At 35.2% G+C, this 18992-nt stretch overlaps 1 long non-coding RNA gene and 1 pseudogene across 2 annotated transcripts; one reads left to right on the top strand and one right to left on the bottom strand.

The window, feature by feature from the left end:
* The first annotated feature begins 540 nt into the window (after nt 1-540).
* On the top strand, nt 541-3597 carry LOC143603611 (protein FAR1-RELATED SEQUENCE 5-like; annotated as a pseudogene). Its single transcript, XR_013148097.1, has 2 exons — nt 541-864; nt 903-3597. The product of XR_013148097.1 is annotated as a protein FAR1-RELATED SEQUENCE 5-like (transcript).
* A 5367-nt stretch (nt 3598-8964) lies between these two features.
* On the bottom strand, nt 8965-10475 carry LOC143603612 (uncharacterized). The gene is made up of 3 exons (XR_013148098.1): nt 10429-10475; nt 9154-9222; nt 8965-9044 (listed from the first exon to the last, which is right to left on the bottom strand). It is a non-coding gene; the product is annotated as an uncharacterized LOC143603612 (long non-coding RNA).
* Between the last annotated feature and the right edge of the window lie 8517 nt (nt 10476-18992).

Below are 18992 nucleotides of genomic sequence, written 5' to 3' on the forward strand. Positions count from 1 at the left end.
AGGGTTTACCTGAGGATTTACCCGTCACCTCAACACCACCACTCTCTTGGTTGGTCACTCCAGACTATTTTGGGATTGCTTTTTGAAGAGGCAAAATATTCAAAATGTCACTCCAAAAATATCTAAAAACTTCAAAATACCTCTCCAAAAGCACCTAAAAGCTTCAATTTAGCTTTTAGGTGCTTTTGAATGGGCATTTTGGATATTTTGTCTCTTCAAAAAGCCATAAGCACTTTTAAGAAACAATCCCAAACATGCTCTCAACCTCGTTCGGCACCAAACTCCACTTCAAACACCATCTGTAACACCCCGGCTTAAATGGAAACGCCTAAATGTGACGTGCCGATTTCTCAAAACTCATGTGACACTATTAAGTGACAATATTACCATTAATTAATTTAAATGTCAAGTAAACAAGTTTGTAACAAGAAATCCATGAATATTATAAGAACACCTTGTCAATTTATTGATATAACCTAAGTTATGTTGTCTTCTCCAAGTCTCATCATCTAATGTTTATAACATATATATAAAGGGGAAAGTGAATATGGTGCTGTCCACCGCCTAACCTTACACGAAAAACACATCAAAACTACGTAGTTTTGATATTAAAAAACCCTAAAACTAAAAGAGATAGAAACACGTACATGCGATCACATCTCTCTCGGCTGCTTCATTGCAAACCCAACAACAACCCTAGGTCATTCCAATATGTGGTGATCGGAAAATAACAAGGACGAAGATGGATGCAGCAGGGCGTGCAGAAATTAATCATTCAGATATGACAGTATTTCTATTTCATATAGCTCTTGAATGATTCTTAAGTTTTAGGTTTTCAAATAATTAACCAGGTTCTTGATTATGGTTGTATTTGTATTTCTCTACATTTACTAAATCAAAAGGTGATCACCTAATCATAATCAGTTCTTAAATCAATAAGTAAGATCAGCATAGTAGTTAATCAATCTTAATAAGTTCTTGACCTGCTATTCAGTAATAAAGACTGATATGATCCGATGATTGTTTATGAGATATGTATTCATTAATGTTTTGATTATTAGCATCATGTGTTCTGAAATCCCGCTTTTGTTGATACAGGACGTCCATGCCTTAATGGATTTAGAAGTTCAATCAGAGAAGGAAGATCACAAAACAAATTTGATTGAACATATTGATGCAAATGGGTATTTGGCCATAAATAGCGGTTTCGATGTTGAAGTAGAGCAAACAAAAGATGTGTACCTGGATTTTGGAGTTGAAAAAGAAATAACAACTGAAGTAATCGGACAGGTTTTTGATACTCCTGATGACGCATATACTTTCTATAATATATATGCGTTTTTACATGGATTTGGAATACGCAAATGTTCGCCTTTTAAGAATAGGGAAACAAATGTGGCCTATCGATTGAAATATGTATGCAACAAAGAGGGTTTTAAAGATTTGAAGCGTGGTACTTCTGGGGGAGATGCTGTGAAACGTCGTAAAGATTTAAGGATGGGATGTGAAGCGTATCTTAGGATTTCAATTGGTAATGATGGTAAATGGTTAGTGGATGAATTTAATGATGCACACAACTATGAGCTAACTGCTACTCCAACCAAAGTAATGAAGCACAGGTCTCATGGAAAGTTTCACCGCTCAATGGCTTGCAAATCTCTAATGTTGAAACTTGGTCAATCCGGGTTGAGACCTTGTCAAATCAAGAAGGCCGTAAATACCATGAAAATTCCAGGTGAAAATGATGTCGCGTCAAAACAATGTGCCGATATCTTGAATGAACAACGGAAACAATACAGAGGTAAGGAGTTTTATGGCATAATTAAACATTTCCAAGACAAATTATTATAAGACCCCAACCTTTATTTTGTTGTGGACTTATGTGATGATGGGTCTCCTAGAAATATATTTTGGGCAGATGGGAGATCAAGAGACTCGTATATAAAATTTGCGGACGTTATTGTGTTTGATGTCACATACATGACCAACAATTTTAAAATGTCATTTTGCTCCATTTGTCGGGGTGAATCATCACCGCCAATCCATACTTTTTGCCGGTGCACTGTTAGAGAATGAGAAACAATATACCTTTAAATGGTTATTTCAAACATTTTTAAAGTGCATGTTTGATAAACACCCATTGGCAATAGTTACTAATCAAGACAAAGCTATTGGAAATGCAATTAAAACAATTTTTCCTAAAACAAGACATCGGTTTTGCTCATGGCATATAAAGAAACATCAAATCAAACATCTTGGATCACTTACAGCTCGTTATAGTGACAATGAAGAGCCATACAAGCGGTGGGTAAAGAGTAATACAATTGAAGAATTTGAAACCAATTGGGAAATTTTATGTGGTAAATACCAATTTGACAGTGGTAGTTGGATAACAGAGATGTATAAGCAACGCAGATATTGGGCTAAAGCCTTCTTGAAAGATTGTTTTTTTGTTGGCATGACATCAAGTGGAAGAAGTGAGAGCATACATTCTTTTTTTGATGGATTTGTGAATTCAAATACCATGTTAAATGAATTTGTAATCCAGTATGATAAAGCTTTTGTGTGTCGAAGGGGTTCCGAAGATGATGAAGACTTCAGGACCATCGACTCCAAGCCAAATCTTTCTTCTGTAAATATGATAGAGAAAAAAGCAGGTCAACGTTACACTAGAAAGTTCTTTGATGTATTCAAGAAAGAATGGACCGAAGCTACTCTTAATTTAACCCATGTTACGATAAGCAAAAATTTAGAAGAGATCAAATATAAGGTTGGACAACTCGATATTGACAAACTATACGGAGAATTGTTAACTTTCGGATCTTAGATAAGATAGATGTAACATGTTCATGTGCAAAGTTCGAAACATATGGGATATTATGCAAGCATATATTATATGTGTTGAAGAAGAGGAATGTTGAAACCCTTCCTGATCATTATATTTTACCTAGGTGGACACTTGATGTTAGGTATAAGTCTGATAATCACAAAATTGGGCTTGAAGACATACATAGTGAAAATGAAGTCAGTGCGTTAACTTTATGGTGTGTTCAATCAAACTTTAGAAAAGCAATCGAATATGCAAGAGATTCCCCATCTGAGATAAAGAAACTAAATTCCATCTTGATGAACTTTTTAGAAGAACAAAGCGTTCGAACAAATTCTGAACAACTGGAAACTACCATACAAAACTCTAACGTAGGAAGTTCGCAAGTAAAATTGATGCCTCAAATTTCTATTCGTGATCCACAAGTAAAAACAAATACTAAGGGTCGTCCTAAAAGTGCAACTAGAATCAAGTCTTCCTTGGAAGCACCAAAAAAGAGAGCTTGTTCATACTGCAAGCAACCGGGTCATTACATCACCGGATGCCCGAAAAAAAAGGTCAGTTTATACTTATTAATAACTAGTGTTTGTTAGTAAGGTACTTACATTAATTTTTCGCAGGAAGACGAGTCTTTATTTGAAAGAGAAGGATGATTTGTGAATCGAATTGGAGGCTTAACAGTTTTGTAGATTTTCTTTGGTACTACTTATTTGAGAATATGTACGAAATAAACTTGTTTCTACAGATTTTAGATATTTTCAGTAGTTTTTATATTTTAATAAACTTGTTTCTACTTTTTTTTGTTGAAATCACAGGCTCATTTCAAGGACACTTAAAGTATAGCGATATAAAGCTAAATGGGCAAAAAATATAGCAATATAAACTTAAACAGTAAAAACGTAGCAATATAAACTGTAGCGGGTCAAAATATAGTAATATAAAGCTAAACGGGCCAAAATATAGCAATATAAACTTAAACGGTAAAAACGTAGCAATATAAACTGAAGCGGGTCAAAATATAGTAATATAAAGCTAAACGGGCCAAAATATATCAATATAAACTTAAATTGTAAATACGTAGCAATATAAATTGACGCCGGTCAATATATAGTAATATAAAGCTAAACGAGAAAAAATATATAAATAAAAACTTAAACGATAAAAACGTAGCAATATAAACTGACGCCGGTCAAAATATAGTAATATAAAGCTAAACGGGTCAAAATATAATAATATAAAGCTAAACGGGCCAAAATATATCAATATACACTTAAACGATAAAAACGTAGCAATATAAATTGACGCCGGTCAAAATATAGTAATATAAAGCTAAACGGGTCAAAATATAGTAATATAAAGCTAAACGGGCCAAAATATATCAATATAAACTTAAACGGTAAAAACGTAGCAATATAAATTGACGCCGGTCAAAATATAGTAATATAAAGCTAAACGGGCCAGAATATATCAATATAAACTTAAACGGTAAAACGTAGCAATATAAAGCAAAACATGCCAAAATATAATAAAGCTCAATTGTAACTCTCACAATTTCAGTAATGACATGAAATCTTTGACTTCCAAAGTCAAAATTAATGTAAAACTGTGCAACATGTCTCCAACTAGATGAAACTAATTTCATACAAACATGTGTATTACATCTGTTTAGGTGCTAACAAAGTACATAACAAAAAATAAATTATTGTATTTCTTCTAAATACAGTAACAACAGATAAATCAAGTATTTACATGGATTAAAGGTAACATGTGCATTTACATGGCTTAAAAGTAACAACAAAAATTTAAAAACCTATCCAACTATAAATCAAGTATCTCCTCGTTCGTCTTGCATCATCTCCGGTTGTTTTCCATTTATCTTTGACTTTATTCCTTATAGCTTGCAAATCATTCTTGATCTAAGTGGGCTTTTACTTTTAACATGTGAATAAGAAAAATCAGTAGCCATTGGATGAGGTGAACAATTAAAAATTCTGATCTGCAAACCCAGTAACCCATTAAAAAGCATCATCTGAAGTTGAAGCCAAAAAGCAAAAATCCTTCCTGCTTTGACCAGACTTCATAAAACAAGAAAGGTTGTATGAAGGCCTTTTTTATAGGCTACGCATGCACTATAAAATGTCTCAGACTGTAGTTGTAGGATACCTGCATATGTTATAGGTTGCAATAGTAACTACAAAGGTTTACATGTGAAAGCAAAAGTGTAAAAATAATACTTTTTGTTGCATTATTAAATGTGTTAAGATATTTAACGTTTAGGATTGAGCACGGTTCGGTTCGGTTTTTAGGTGAAACTGAAACCGAAAAAGTCGGTTTTTCAAATATACAAACCGATCCGTTTCGGTTTTTCGGTTTCGGTTCAGTTATATTCGGGTTTTGTGTGTGTGTGTTACGTGGAACCAAACGAATACAAACTTGAAAGAGTACTAGAGTTTGAATATAACAAAGTTCTTAATATAAAAAACACTAAAAGTTTTTTCGGTTATACGCATTAAACGATGTTTTAGATGCATTGCCTACATTTTAATAAAGAAAATAATGAAAAAATTAAAATTTGTATTATAATATGAAAGAAGGTGACATCGATCGATTATACATTTATAAATTAAAATTTGTATCATGAAAATGCATATTAGGTTCGGTTATACATCGGTTCGGTTCGGTTATTCGTTTCGGTTCGGTTCGGTTTTTTTGGGTATTTTAGAAATGGGTACGAACCGAAACTGAAATTTCGGTTTTTCAATAAAACAAAAAAAACCGTCGGTTAATGCTTCGGTTCGGTTTTTTCGGTTTGGTTTTTTCGGTTAATTCGGTAATATGTTAGCCTTTTCCGTCGGTTAAAGCTCACCCCTACATTTAATTGTGAAGATTTGGCAATATGTTAGCCCTTTTTAGGTGTAGATTTAGAATTGATTTCTCCATGTTTTGAAGAGTAAAGATTTAGAATTAATTTGTCTAAGGCACTTTTCTCCAAAAAAGTTTACAATTCTATAGACTCTTGAGCGTCCAAATGTGGCCAGTTCGGTTTTCGGTTATGCAAATTGATTATTCGGTTAGGTTTTCGGTTACAACCAAATAAAATCCAAAACCAGATGGACCGAAAACCAAACCGATGAACACCCCAAGTCCCCAACTCTAGAACTGATTGATTAGTTAGTAAATACAAATAAACCCCAGGGCATGAAAAAAAAACATTTTTTTTTTGGTAAACTTACTGAAATGACATCATCAAGGCTTAAAACATGAGAACCCCAAACCAAAGCCTTGCTTGTACGTTTAGCATCAACAAGATTTAAGTGAGCAAACTCTGTTGAACTTTGTGCATTGGTATCTTTAATGGTATTTCTCTTATCTGCAATATCAATCTTGTGTTCTTCCCTCTTTGCTTTCTTGAAATCATCATTGCTGACTCTAAAGGAATTGAGGTTTATAGACCAATTAAAATACTATAATCAAATTGAAAGCAATTCTCTTTAAATATGTGTTTTAACAACATAATTAGATGATCAATTTCAATCGGCGATTATCAATTATTGTTGATAGATAAGTATAGCTTACCTGCAAAGGCTTGAAATTCCCAAGCCAAGCCCTTCTCATAAAATCGTTATAGATAGGGGTGAAGTGAGGAAGCATCAGACGTTTAGGGTTGATCCAGTCATCAATCCGCGTCTTCAGTTTTAGTTGTATAGGGAACGACCAAGGTTTGCCACCGGAAACGACGATGTATTTTAGGATTTGTTAGATGTGAACTAGTTAAGTTAATATCAAAACAACTAGGTAGTTTTGATGTGTTTTTCGTGTAAGGTTAGGCGGTGGACAGCACCGTATTCACTTTCTCCGTATATAAAACTAGTGAAAGTGCTCGCGCATTGCTGCGGGTAAACTCGGTTTAGAATAAAATTCATATTAGATTATAGAATTACATAGAGTTGACAGTATATTTCGAAATCCTAGAAAAGGTACATGTAAATAGAATTGTAAAAGTGACGTTGAAATGCACAAATACGACGTATCATCATAAATAGAATTTTATGATTCTATTAAAATAAAAGTGAAACCATGAAATAGTTTTAGTAACCTGTATATTCATGGTTCTATTAAAAGTGACATTGAAATGTACAAACACCAAGTATCATCAAAACTAGAATTGTAAAAAGAAAAAAAAAAACATATTTTCAAATCAAAAGTGAAAAAACAAAACCATGTGGTCCAAATCAAATGAGCAACTATTCAAACCTCATAAGAAGTGTACATATGTGGACTTTAAGAGTATAAGTATACACCCCAACCTAAGACGGAAATATCAAGGAGCTCTCAAGGTACTATCATGTAATAATTAAAATGACAATATCTATTTATTTGATTTAAATATTCAGACAAATCCAAGTAATCAAAGTACGTAATTTATAAATAAAGCAAACAAATAAATTAAATTAAACTAAACTAGTCCTGATTTATACTTGATAATTTATTATAATTTAAATTCTTCACTAAGTCTTCACCAAATCTTGCAACTAGTTCAACAATAACCTGCATATGCGTATACAATAGAAATGTTTGTCAATAACACATGTTAAGTGAGTAAAACATCAGTTTAAGACACTACAACAATAATATATAATAAATAAAGATGCAAACTGTTCCTGTGAGATAAACAGTTAAACCATAGCACATAAACAAATCAAACACATAAATAAGAAAGGGTTAAATCGTTGCCATGCGTTGGGCATTGGTTACCAAGATGGGTTGTCGGTGAAACCGTTGTCATGCGTCGGACGCCGGCCACTACGACGGTCGTATGATCATACTATAATGTGAATATGTTGGGCCTCTCCGAAATGTATTCAAATAAATCAAGTAAGCAAATAGCCAGTTAGGTATAAACTGATATACACACAAGGATTAAACAGTTGCGGTTTTGTATACTAGATAATAGATAAATACTGTAAATACGCATATGTCCCCAAAAGGATTTAAAATAAGTAAAAAAGAGAGTGATTACTCACCTTAGCAATTAAGCAAAAGATAGTGATTCGTTAAGAAAATAGGTAGATCAAGCTTTTCGGGAAAAACCGACAAGAAATCATAATTACAATAACTGCGGAATAAATAACTATAATATCAACAATGAATATAAAAATAGATAGACGTTCGAGATTTGATAATCGGGTGGTCTTGCGAAAATTAAATATTACATAGATTAATTATTAATTTAATAAATAGTATATTTAATTATGAAAAATTATAACTATAAATAAAATACTTAAATAAATATTTATACAATTTTGAATATATTATATAAAGAGATTTGTTTTAAATAACTTACTTTAAACTAAAAAATGCATTTAATATTTATATATATTCTTTTTATTAATAAAGATATCTTTTAAATAAGTACTAGCTGGTGACTCTCGCGCGTTGCGGCGGATCAAACCTAGTTAACGCATGTATGAGTGTTGGTCGAAAACAATACTATAATTACAAAAGAACAGTTGATTTTTGTTAGTTACAACTTAGTTGCAAAATAGGGTATCATAACTACAGGTAAGTAAATTTTCTAGGTAAAGCATACCATAATTACAAAAGAGAGAGCCACCTTTTATCTTAAACTGTGTAGTTTGGATAATATATTTGTCTAGTTGTCCTAATAGGCCCCATATTTGTGCCAAAACAACCTATTTCATGGGTTCTTTTAATTTTTACCACATTTGGTTACATCCATTTGTTCTTGGTGTCAACTTCCAAACCTGTTGGAAAGTATAGTTATTACTTATTAGTTTATGTATAGTTTGCTACAAAGAGTGTAAACGTATATGACTAATGAAAAGGAGTAGATAACTGAATACAATAATATTTGCACATATATCCTCAACTATCTTTTATATATGCTAGTAACACGCAAAAGGAAAAAAAAACTAAACCTGATGGATTAATTAATTACCTTTATATGAAGTGTTGCAAGTAGAGCTCAAGATTTAACTCCAAAGCAAAAAAAAAAGAATACATAATTAGTTACAATAAAAATGGACTGCATGCATATCCCACAACATCAAGAAGGAAAAAAAAGGGCTATATTAATCAAAAGACATTTCAGCTCTGTTATAAGGCCTGGGCATATTGTGGTCAATTTCAACCCCTTTTTCTTAGCTATTCGTCATGAGGCCCGTTCGGCTTTTAACTTACCCATTGAATACCATAGCTATAATTATTCAAATAACATGATAAACGTTTTATCAAAATCAACTCTAAACGTGGGTACATGCATTTTAATATTTAATGATCAGTCGTATGCGAATAGTGTTTATTACCTTTTTGCGACTGTAAAATGATCATCACTCCAGCTATTTTGGTTCACTACAGTTTATTTGATTCATGCCCTGCAATCAACATGTCTCCTGCATAAGTATAACCACTCCCCATATCTTCGCATTTAATTAACAATTATTCCCCTCATTTTCCACTGAAATAATCATATTATTGTCAAAATAACATTAGAACCCCAGATTAAATGGACATGATTAGAATGGTATAAAGTATTCATATTATGTTTGACATAGTAACCCATTTTTTGTAATTGTCAATGAAAATCACTAAACCACACATGACACATAAAAAGAACACATTCTCTGTGACAATACATCAAACACCTTAAGAGGCAAAGCCAATAATTGAATTATGGAAGTAAGAACTACAAACACATGTTAATTCATACACTGGTATACAATTAAAATAATAATGAGATAGCCTTAATAAGAAGAAAGTAATAGGACATTCTGACAGAAGTAGTTTATTATCAATTGCAGCCTTCGACACATTATCAATGCTAATTATATACATAAATTGACGGTATAGAGTTCACATAATGCGAGAACAGACTTTTCAATGCTAATTATATACATAAATTTATAAATATTAACGCCGAAGTTTTGAATATAGCATATCTGTGCACAATGCTGAAGTTTTCTAAAATGAATAGAATTGAATTAAAAAAGAAAACTTAGTGAATCCATAAACCATACAGTAGTTGAAATAGAAACAAATAATGAAATTGTGTTTCTAGTAAAGTGTGTTTTAAAAAAAATATCACCTTTGACAATTTTAGGACATGAAGTTGGTTGCTGCTGACTTTGCCTATGCATTACTCAGGAAGGTTACAACTGCCTGCATATAAGAACAAAAAATGACACGAAAAATAAGTAAACCGTCATAATTTCAAGAAGCCAGATGACATCAGAATTTGAAAGCAGGAGATAAAAAAAAGAATAACACTAAAAATGCCCTCAATGAAGATGAAGCTTCTAGATTGGGGGTGGTTCTTAATCAGGATCTGAACCATCATTTTTGCTGGGTAGTTAAAGCAAATAATCAAATTTTTCAATATAATGAACCATTGTAAATAATTGAATAAGGAACTTTACCCCAATTAAAAAGCCCTAATTTTCCAATCCAAATAACATAAATGAATGATTTTGACATTTGAGTACTGAATCAAAGTCAGCCAGTCACTTATCAATCGTCAGCTGAATTAAAACGTAATAATTATGTATTGGAGAAAATACACCGAAAGATTGAATCAAACTTACGATTAGTAGAATGATGAATTAGCGTGAATAAATATCCCAATCGAATCGGGAAAAGTGAAACTGGAGGTGAGGGAGGCGTTGTTGGATCACTTTAAGGTTTTTATGAATTTAGAGATGGGGAAATCAAACAAGAAAGCGGTGGTTGTGATTTGGGCGACAGAGGAGAAACCAATGGATCTTTATTTATCCTTTTGCTACGTGTGAAAAAATTACTCGCTGTACTTATGAACAGTACGATTTTGTGAGAACGGAAACTTACAAATTAATATATATATATATATATAATTGTAAATAATAGATAATAGATAGCTAATATTTATATAAACCATGATCTTTATAAAATACTTAAACTATATTTTTAATACGTGAATTAATTTGATATATTATAGATCTATATTATATATATATATATATATTATATTAAAAACCTTTTTAAAATTTTTAATATATATATATATATATATATATTTATATAAAAACCTTTTAAAAATATTAATACTTATTATATATATATATATAGTTACTATCAAGGTTCGGAAAACAACTAACTAATATGTCGGTCTTTGATAAAATACTAATTAATTATGAATATTTGTAATATAAATTAAATGATTAAAAAAAGGAAATATAATGATTTAAATGGATTAATAAAAAAAAGAAACAAAAGTGGGCTGGGGGGTATCGAACCCGCGCCCCCAACGTTTCAAATGTTTAACCCAATCACGCACCAGCCAACTAAGCTGGTGTGTTTCCTAATACAAACACGATAACCTTAGAATATAAACATTACAGATGCAGCCTAGAATATAACATGAATCCTAGAACATCAAATCGTTAAATCCGTTCGTTTTTGGTTAACTAACCATAGGGTTTTTGTAGATACGCGTTATAATTGATCTTGTATCTTAATTAAAAGTGTCGGCAAGGCCGATTATAGTATGAAGAATTGTATCATTGATCTAATTCCATAATTTTGGCGATAATTACGGTTCAAGAATACTAAACGGATATGGGTTTTGGTTTGCAGGTATAGGATATGGGTTGGGTAATTGGTGTAACATTCGTCAATTTTCGGACTCAAAAACCTGACCTGTTTAATTTTTCTATTCAATAAAACCGACGTGTAAGGCCCCGTCACTGGTGCCTCACATTTAGACGTTGGATTTACTCATAAACATAGTTCTAAATATCAGAGTTAATAAAAACATTCGTGGAATATAAAAACTTTCATAAAACATTTCATAACAAACCATAACTTGTCTTAAAACAACCTCTCGTCTTTCAAAATAAACAAAACATTAAAATTAAACGTCTTGAGTCTTCCGATGCCAGCCTCTTATTCAATGCCACGTGTCCCCTCAAGCGAGCTGCCTCATTCTACTCACCTACGTGCATACTAAAAGTCAGCTACGCTGAGTGAGTTCTAGTTAATAACATAACATACAATACATTCATAACTACGTACTTTCATACTTTCGTTTATAATATACTTACTTACCTTCGCACTTTCTTTCTTTCATATACTTACCTTACGTTTTAAAGAGCATTCCGCCCTATAACCTTCGCATATATTATTAGGGTATGCAACCCTTTAACCTTCGCATATATTAATAGGGTATGCAACCCTTTAACCTTCGCATATATTATTAGGGTATGCAAACCTTTAACCTTACCTTACCTTTCATTATCATATCCATACATTTAATACCATACACAACATAATCGTACATACTTCCGTATTCACATACACATATCATACATACTACACTATACTTGCCTTAACAGTACATGCAGTACCCGAAGGTCGTTCACGTACTGTCAAGCATACATACATAACTACCAAGACATACACTTACCATTTAAGGTAAGTGTATTAACATTCACGTCGAGTATGCACACAGCCCCGAAAACATAACAAGGAAGATGGGGCTAGAAACTCACCTGAATGCGGTTACGTTCACTGTTAATGGTAATCCCTTTCTTGAGCTGTGCACGACTAACTGTATAACAATTACACGTATCAATTAACTATTACTACTCGTATCATATTTCTATCTTTATTTAACCCACAACGAACGGGGGTCCGGGGGCAGCGCCCCTGGCAGCGTGGTCTAGGGGGCGGCAGCCCTTAGCAGGGTCCAAGGGGCAGAGCCCCTGGCTGTGGTCGAGCTGCTAGGTCAGATTGGAAAAATTTTATTTCCATTAACTGTCTTAACACATTTTTTTCATTAGGATTTTAAGTCATTAATTAATTCGCTATCTCCTTCGCCATAACGAATTAAGCCTAATTCGTTAGCTAATTCGTTACTTTTCATTCTAGTTCGTTAACTGATTCGTCGTCTGATCAACATCTGATTCGTCACTCCAATTCGTTATCTGAACAAGCCCTGATTCGTTACCTTATTCTTAACGAATTAGGGAGTAACGAATCACCTGATTCGTTATCTGGTTCGCTGTCTGGTTCGTTATTTAGGCATAATGAATGGGTGAACTGATTCGTTGTTTGGTCATACCGAATTGGTGAACTAATTCGTTATCTGATCATAACGAACTGGGATAATCAATTCGCTACCATATCTTAACGAATTGCACAATCTTATCCAGACTTTGACTCATAGGGTCAAAGTCAAAATCGTCAAGAACACCCACAGTCAAACTATATTAGATCTGCGATTAAACCTTCATTTCTTAACCAAAAATCATGATTTAGGTATCATTGGAATCGTCTATGCAGCGTCTACAAACCCTAACCCTTTGTTCGTCCAAATATTCGCGTTTAAGGGGTGCGATTTAGACATATAGGTTACGGGTTCTTTTAGCTTATCAATTAACCTATTAAACGTTAATGGATTTCAGTAATATTTGATGTATTAGGCTCGTTTTTATCATTTAAACACAGATCTAAGATTTCTAGATAGAAACCGATCCTAAACGAACAAGTTCTAGATATAAACGTACCTTAAACGAGTCGAACTACGAACATGAGCTGGTCTATGATGTAGGTTCGGGTCGTCACAATGTTCTAGCACCAAAAATCTCAGGTTTTCAACTTCGGATCTAGGCTCGGTTTAAAGGATGGTCTTGTGTGTGTTTTTGATGGTGTAGGCTATGGTGTAGAGAATGGATAAAATGGAAAGGATTAAGGTTTAAGGGGTATTTATACTCCCTTAAGCCCATGGACCTAAGGCCCATTCCCTCGTATATTCCATCTTCTAAAGTCCAAGCCCAATTGTGTACAGTTTATTATCTAAACCGATAAACGACACAATATAAAATAAACGAAATTTATTTTATTATTATAACCAAAAGTAGGATGTTACAAGTCTTCCCTCCTTAAAGAGGTTTCGTCCCCGAAACCTAACTATTACGTAAACAAATTCTGGTAAAACTTGCGCATCTCATCCTCAGCTTCCCAAGTAGCATCTGAACCCTTGCGATGCTTCCATATCACTTTCAATAAAGGTATAACCTTGTGACGGAGTTTCTTTTCCTTGCGGTCAACTATCTCAATCGGTTGCTCGATGTAATTCAACTGTTCATCAACCTCAATGTCCATTAATGGCACGTGAGACGTGTCATCAGCTAGGCATTTTCTCAGATGAGAAACATGGAAGGTTGGATGAATTCCTTCTAACTCTTCTGGCAAATCCAGCTTATAAACCACTTCGCCAACCCGATCTATAATCTTAAACGGTCCAATGTACCTCGGACTCAACTTCCCCCTCTTTCTAAAATGGATAATTCCTTTCCAAGGCGAGACCTTAAGCATCACATTGTCACCAATGTTAAACTCAATCGGTCGTCGCCTCTTATCAGCATAAGACTTTTGTCGGTCTTGAGCAGCTTTCATTCTTGCTTTAATCTGATCGAACTTTGAAGATGTTTCTTGAACCACTTCCAAACTTCCCATCTCCTTCTGACCAATCTCTCCCCAACATACCGGGGTTCTACATCGTCTACCGTAGAGCATCTCAAATGGTGGCATACCAATACTTGAATGGTATATGTTGTTATAGGAGAACTCTGCTAGATGCAGATGATCATCCCAACTTCCTCCAAAATCTAGAACGCAAGCCCGTAGCATATCCTCAAGGGTTTGGATCGTCCTTTCAGACTGTCCATCTGTTTGAGGATGATACGCCGTACTGATGTTCAATCTTGTTCCCATGGCTTCATGGAACTTCTTCCAAAACCTCGAAGTAAATCGGGTATCTCTATCGGACACGATCGATAACGGTGCTCCATGTTTAGATACAACCTCTTTAATGAACAAGCTTGCTAACGTTTCTGACGAGATAGCCTCTCGTATGGGCAGAAAGTGAGCACTCTTGGTCAAACGGTCCACAATCACCCAGATGGTATCATGATGCTTAGCTGTACGGGGTAGCTTAGTTATGAAATCCATAGTGATGTGTTCCCATTTCCATTCAGGTATCTCAAGCGGTTGCATCTTCCCATAAGGCTTCTGGTGCTCTGCTTTGACTTGTAAACAAGTTAAGCACTTACTGACGTAACCTACTACATCATTCTTCATTCCCAGCCACCAGTAGTCTCTTTTTAAATCTTGGTACATTTTAGTAGCTCCTGGATGAATCGAATATCTTGACTTATGAGCTTCATCTAAGATGCGACCTCTGAGATCTCCATAGCATGGAATCCACATACGGTAAAACCTAGTCTTAACACCATGAGTGTTTTCCCTCAACTCGTCTTTCTGACAAAAAATCCTTTCTTTCTTCACTAGCCCTTCGTCTACTAACACTTCAGACTGTACTTTGATGATTTCATCAAACATACTTGAATTCATAATCAACTGGTATGACTTCACTGTTGCAATGACTTCCTCGTTCTTACGACTTAGTGCGTCGGCGACCACATTAGCTTTACCAGGATAGTACTTAATGTCGCAGTCGTAATCCTTAATCAGTTCCAACCACCTCCTCTGTCTCATGTTCAGCTCTTTCTGTTCGAAGAAGTACTTTAAACTCTTATGATCTGTGTAAATGGTACACTTAGTACCATACAGGTAATGCCTCCATATCTTTCAGGCACGCACTACTGCTGCTAGCTCTAAATCATGCGTCGGATAAGTACTCTCATGGACTTTCAATTGTCTAGACGCGTAAGCTATCACCCTTCCTCGTTGCATCAACACGCAACCTAACCCACGATGCGAAGCATCGGTACAAACAACCAAGTCCTCGTCATCATCCGGTAAAGCAAGGATTGGAGCTTGCGTGAGTCTCTTCTTTAACTCCTGAAAAGCTTCTTCTTGAAACTTACCCCAACTGAATACTATCGACTTTCGGGTCAAACCAGTCAACGGTGCAGCTATCTTGGAGAAACCTTCAATGAATCTCCTATAGTAGCCAGCTAACCCTAGGAAGCTTCGTATATCAGTTGGATTCTGTGGAGTCTTCCAATTTGTTATCGCTTCAATCTTAGCTAGGTCAACGGTAATCCCTTCAGGATTAATTATGTGACCTAGAAATTGCACTTCTCGCAACCAGAATGCGCATTTCGAAAACTTAGCATACAACTTCTCTTTCTTCAGAGTCTCCAATACCTCTCTCAGATGCTCAGCATGATCAGACTCGCTCTTTGAATAAATCAATATATCGTCGATGAAGACAATAACTGACTTATCCAACATTGGCCAACACACCCTATTCATCATGTCCATAAATGCTGCAGGAGCATTTGTTAGACCGAATGACATCACGAGGAACTCGTAATGCCCATACCGCGTTCGGAACGCTGTCTTAGGGATGTCTGCCTCCTTCACCTTCAATTGATGATAGCCTGATCTAAGGTCTATTCGTGAGAACCAACTTGAACCTTGCAGTTTGTTGAACAGATCATCAATCCTTGGCAAAGGATATCTATTCTTTACCGTAAGCTTATTCAACTCGCGATAGTCTATGCACATTCTCATGCTTCAATCCTTCTTCTTCACAAATAACACCGGTGCGCCCCACGGGGAAACACTTGGTCTAATAAAACCTTTGTCGAGGAGTTCTTGCAGTTGGGACATTAATTCTTTCATCTTGGATGGTGCTAGACGGTAAGGCGCTTTCGCGACGGGCTGGGCTCCTGGTAAAGTGTCACTAGCGGTTTCTACTATAAAAGTTTCAGACACTCGGCAACATTTCATTTTAGCTAGTTTATTAAATGGTGTGGCTATGAAACTTTTGTTTGCGCCCGAATCAAACAATACTGTAAGGCCCCGAACCCGGTGACCCTACTTTAGCGTCGGATTTACTCATAAACACAGTTCTTCAAATCAGAGTTTATTAAAACTTTTCGCGGAATATAAAACATCAATCATTTGTTACAAAACATTAAATCTTTTCTTTGATACCATGACACAAAACTTTATATTTAAAACATCTTTACTTCTTTCTTCAGATGCCAGCCGTTCAATCCATGCCGTGTGTCATCCTCATGCTAACTCTATAATCAGCTCACCTGCGTGCATACTAAAAGTCAGCTACGCTGAGTGAGTTCTAGTTAATCAGGCAACATACAATTTTATTCTCATATATTTCTTAACGTATCCGAAGACACATAACATTATATTCTTTCATTCATACTTTTATACTTTCATACTTTCATACTTTCTTACATCCATACTTTCTTACTTTCATACTTTCTTACTTTCTTTTGTATTAACTTACTTTCATATCTTATGTTATAAAGAGCATTACGCCCTACATTCCTCGAGTATTATTAGGGCTCGGTACCCTCTTTCCTCGAGTATTATTAGGGCTCGGTACCCTCTTTCCTCGAGTATTATTAGGGCTCGGTACCCTCTTTCCTCGAATATTAGTAGGGTTCGGTTCCCTAGTTCTCGAATATTAGTAGGGTTCGATTCCCTCTTCGTTACCATACAACCATACATCATACCTCGAGTATTATTAGGGCTCGGTACCCTCTTTCCTCGAGTATTATTAGGGCTTGGTACCCTCTTTCCTCGAGTATTATTAGGGCTCGGTACCCTCTTTCCTCGAGTATTATTAGGGCTCGGTACCCTCTTTCCTCGAATATTAGTAGGGTTCGGTTCCCTAGTTCTCGAATATTAGTAGGGTTCGATTCCCTCTTCGTTACCATACAACCATACATCATACCTCGAGTATTATTAGGGCTCGGTACCCTTTTCGTAACCATACAACCATACATTATCATTTCTTTCTTCTATTATCTATATCATGTTCATACACATAAACATACATAACATACTTACCTTATACATAGCGTTACAACCTGACAGTACGTGCAATATCCGAAGATCGTTCACGTACCATCAAGCAATCATTCATACATTTCACATTATCCACATAAGGCATACACTTATCTCTTAGGATAAGTGTATTAACAAACATGTTGAGTATGCACACAGCCCCGAAATCATAACACATAAATGGGGCTAGAAACTCACTTGAATTCTGCTTCTTTTTCTGATAGCTGTAAATCCCTTCTCTATCTGAGCTCGGCTGACTGTACAAGTTACACGTATCAATACTCGTCTGATCTAATCTGGTGGCCTAGTATTAGCTTACTTTAACTTATCGCTTTATAATTTATTTTCTAATCAAACTTGGCTTTAGGCGAAGTTAACCCTCGGGCGAACTTAGCTTCAGGCGAAGTTAAACCTTAGGCGAACTTGGCTTCAGGCGAAGTTAAACCTTAGGCGAACTTGGCTTCAGGCGAAGTTAAACCTTAGGCGAACTTGGCTTCAGGCGAAGTTAAACCTTAGGCGAACTTGGCTTCAGGCGAAGTTATCCTTAGGCGAACTTGGCTTCAGGCGAAGTTATCCTTAGGCGAACTTGGCCGTAGGCGAAGTTATCCTTAGGCGAAGTTACGCTTGAAGGCGAAGTTACGCTTGAAGGCGAAGTTCATCAGGCGAACTTAATCTTGCAGGCGAAGTTATCGCGCTGCAGATCTGTTTGCCCATAAATCCTTCGTTTCTTAGCCAAATAACTCGATTTTGGTACCCACGGAATCGTATGATCGGCGCCTACAAATCCCAACCATCAAATCGGCCTAAAATCGACGTTTTAGGGGTCCGATTTGGGCAGTTTGGGTTTCGGGTCCGGTTAACCCATCCAATCCTAACCATTTTCAGTAATATTAGCTTTGTTGGATTTGTTCTTACCTTACCAACTCAGATCTATCAACAAAATCTCGGGTCTCGGCTTCGAATCTTGATCGGTTAGAATGTGTGTGTTTTGAGTGTGCTTGGATAAAGATAGAATGAAGATATTTTGGGGTTTTGGGGGTATTTATATCCCTGAAATCCCATTCTCATTTAACCCATCTCAATTAATCCAAATCCATAACCAACGTCCATTACCCGACACTAGCCCGACCCATACCAACTCCTATTCTTTTATTTATTTCCTGATAACCCGAGTAAACTTTCCCTCTATTATTAAGTAATATAATTAATATTATCTTGAAATTTCGGGATGTTACAAGTCTTCCCTCCTTAAAGAGGTTTCGTCCCCGAAACCTAACTTATTCCCCATAAAAGAAAAACTTCTTATATTTACACGCTTCATTGA

This window comes from Bidens hawaiensis, unplaced genomic scaffold (genome assembly GCF_021521415.1).
Source record: "Bidens hawaiensis isolate Kalapana, Puna unplaced genomic scaffold, B.hawaiensis_p1.1 tig00062277_1, whole genome shotgun sequence".
Classification (NCBI taxonomy): domain Eukaryota; kingdom Viridiplantae; phylum Streptophyta; class Magnoliopsida; order Asterales; family Asteraceae; genus Bidens; species Bidens hawaiensis.